The sequence below is a fragment of the Diaphorina citri genome, unplaced genomic scaffold (assembly GCF_000475195.1).
Source record: "Diaphorina citri unplaced genomic scaffold, Diaci psyllid genome assembly version 1.1 scaffold3376, whole genome shotgun sequence".
NCBI lineage: Eukaryota > Metazoa > Arthropoda > Insecta > Hemiptera > Psyllidae > Diaphorina > Diaphorina citri.
Window position 1 is genome coordinate 1,994 of NW_007380785.1, and position 3,501 is coordinate 5,494.

At 43.0% G+C, this 3,501-nt stretch overlaps 1 non-coding gene across 1 annotated transcript; it reads left to right on the top strand.

Annotated features, from left to right (window-relative positions):
• Nucleotides 1–551: 551 nt before the first annotated feature.
• Nucleotides 552–624, top strand: Trnak-uuu. Its single transcript has one exon. It is a non-coding gene; the product is annotated as a tRNA-Lys (tRNA).
• Nucleotides 625–3,501: the final 2,877 nt, after the last annotated feature.

Genomic DNA, 3,501 nt, shown 5'->3' on the forward strand with positions numbered 1-3,501 from the left:
AGAGGTCAGAGGATCGAGAATTGAGGTGATTTGTTTTCGAAATCAGCACATTCCCCCCCCCCCTGGTTTCCAGAATAGGAGACGCTTCGAACTCTTGACGTTCGCGCGCTTCCCGGCACAGTTGCTACTGATATTGGTGTTCGGTGATATGCTTTGTATTAGTGATGGAAATTTCTAATCCGTTTTGACAACATGGCTATTGGAAGAGGTTTATTAGATCATTTCTGCTCTAGAATTTTAACACGAGGCGAAAAACGCCGTCCTAACGCAATCTTGTTCGGACAGCGGTCACCTGTCCAAACATAAAACACGCTCGACGTTACTTCAATCTGGTAAAAGCGAGTTATGAGAACGTGAAGGCAAGTAATGAGATGCTGTCAGAATGAAAGAGAAAACAAGAAGCGTCAGCAAAAATAAACACACGGGAAACCTCGTGCCAAGCTGTGACGTCATGACATGCGTGGAAAATCGAACGATGACGTCATCGATGTCGACTCTGGGTGGCGAAATGGGAGGTTTAAATTTCACTTTTTGCGTCAGTCGAAACATCGGCCCGGATAGCTCAGTCGGTAGAGCATTAGGCTTTTAACCTAAGGGTCCTGGGTTCAAGTCCCAGTTCGGGCGCATTTTTTACCCCTTCATATTGATTTTTTCCCACCAAGAGGTTTGATAGAGCAGGGAACTGTGTAACTGCTAAGGTCCTTTCGTTCCCTTAAGGGCAAGGAGAGAAGAAAGACACGGTAGTGAGAATCCAGCCTGCGTACCGACTAGATGACTTATCCGATATAGATGGAATCCGCCAGGAGGGATTCAAACGCGCGCGTATAAGACCTATAGCGCGTGGAGACAAGGTCTCAAATGAGGATGCCCTGTATCCGTGTTTGATGAGATTCGGTTCAAATAGGTCGCAACGGGTTGAAACTTTTTTCCTAACTGCTGTACATAATCAATTGAGTTAACCAGCTACCTACATTCTGTCAAGTTTTGTTGTCTCTTACATCAGAGCCCATCTAATAATCGCATAATGCTGGATGGAAACATGCTACTCTACGTCTACACAGGGCTCACATGCCGTCTAATGCAGCAGCCATTGTCATTGCTACGAAATAAAAGACCGCGGTGGAACAACGTTCATCTCTTTTTTTTTTTTAAAAAAAAAAAAAAAGACAGGATAGGACAATCTAGCAGGGTCCGAGGGAAGGAAATTATCGGTTATGATGGAATCGCCCAGGGAGGGAATCAAACGCGCGCGGTCTCGAGCTTATTAAGGCAGACGCGCTTAGAAAACAAGCTTTAACTAGGGCTGTGGCCCTTCGATTTTTGGTTTTCTCCAGCGTTCTCAATAAGGACAAACGGCGCAGCCTTACAAGGCCAGACCAGCGCTTACAAGGCAGGCGTTGCCGAGCAGCCTGTTAGCTTAGGTTGGTAGTGCGTCTGCCCTTGTAAAGCGGCTAGGCCGCGGCGTTCGATTCCGCCCGCGCGGGCGGATTTTATTCCTGGATGGTTGATAATGTTCGCGTTCTCGCGACGGCTGGCTTTCTCCTATCCTGTCTTCCGTTCTTCTCTCGATTTCGGGGACGATAGAGGACCATAGCAGTACAGTTCCCTCTGGTCAAATCCTCTTAAAAAAAAAAAAAAAAAAAAAAAAAAAAAAAAAAAACGGATCTATGGAACGGTGATGATTTGCGTGTTGGTTTTGTTGTATGCTCGAGAATGGATATATACAACCTATCTACCACATTTCCCTATTGTCTTAGTTGATTCTTCTGACCCTATATCGATTCCTATTGTTTATAGTAATAAAGTATCTACATGTATTGTAGTTATAAGTTGTAATAGATCGTAAAATTACCACGTTATACGTTGTAAAGTTGGATGAATGGGGGTTCCAGGGCTAGCAAGTAGTTAGAGTCTGTACAGTTATACCTTATTAGGGTAGTACCAGTCAGTGTATATAATTACATATTAGCTGTATTTAGAGGGTCGATTCATGTTGGGTTGGACTGAATGAGTTCATAGTATTATATTAATCATTCATAATAATCATAGGTGTTTGTAATTACACTCTAGGTAATTGCTCCTTGAACTCCATATGTCATTGAATTCTTCCTTAGAATAGCCATTACTAGAGGAGGAGAACTAATCGATAGCACTATCGATAACTATCGGATAGCAACTATCGATAGTTTCTCCTCTCCTCTATGCCATTACAAACCAACCTGATGTATGTTTGTTTATATTACATTCAAATTTATGAATCACGCCGATGAGGGTAGCGGTCTATCCTGTAAACCGCTAGGTAGTGAGATCGATTCCTGCCTGGGGTAAATTTTACTAATCCCAAACAGATAAGGGCGTGGCGGAAACTTCAGTCTTCAGACCCTTTTTTTTCTTTTTTTTAAGAGGTTTGACAGAGGGAACTGTAACTGCTAAGGTCTTATCGTCCCGAAATCGAAGAGAGAAGGAAGACAGGATAGGAGAAAGCCAGCCGTTCCGAGAACGAACATTATCCCATCAGGATAAAATCCGCCACAGGCGGGAATCGAACCCGCGGCCTAGCGCTTACTAGGCTGGCTCAGACCCTTTGAGAGACCTAGAAGTCGGAAGCTTTTTCCACCACACATGTACCGACGCTGTTGTCAAAGTCAATTTTAGCTGTCCTCTTCAATATTTCAAATCGAGATTTGTCAATTTTGACAACATTCAAGCGTTCTTTGTGCATCGATTGCAACAACTGGAATGTAATATGAGCTACTTATAAAGGAGAAGGAGATATAATAGTTACTCACACAGGTATACATACTTAAATATGTATATAAATGACCAGAATAGTCAGTCAATAGTCCTATAAAGATAAACGGTATTCGTGTTTGTGGTTTAGCTGTTTCGAAGTGTTTTGTTTATCGGTAAGTTGGTAACACATTACTATTATTTCTTGATATTGGTCTATAGTTCTCGATTACCCACAGTTGTATGGTGGCGTAGAGCATAGATAGTTTTGGGGCTAAGCCGATTCCCACTATCTGTGTTGTACTCCAGTCACTGTACATTGAACGAACGGCCCTAAACCGCTCAAGCTAAGTCACTGTCACACTTTATTTTTAGATTGTTTTGATAGAGGGAACAGTTAACTGCTAACGTCTTATCGTCCCGAAAGCGAAGAGAAAAGACAGACCAGGATAGGAGAAAGCCAGCCCTTCTGTCCAGACTCCGGAATCAAACCCACAACCTAGCGCTTACAAGGCAGACGCACTACCAACTAAGCTAACTAGGCCAACCAGGACTACCTTTAGTTCAAGCTAGATAAAATACAAGGTTGGGCTATTATTTCTTGATATTGGTCTAGTTCTCGATTACCCACAGTTGTATAGCGGCGTAGAGCATAGATAGTTTTGGGTTTGGGGCTAAGCCAATTCCCACTATCTGTGTTGTACTCCAGTCACTGTACATTGAACGAACGGCCCTAAACCGCTCAAGCTAAGTCACTGTCACACTTTATTT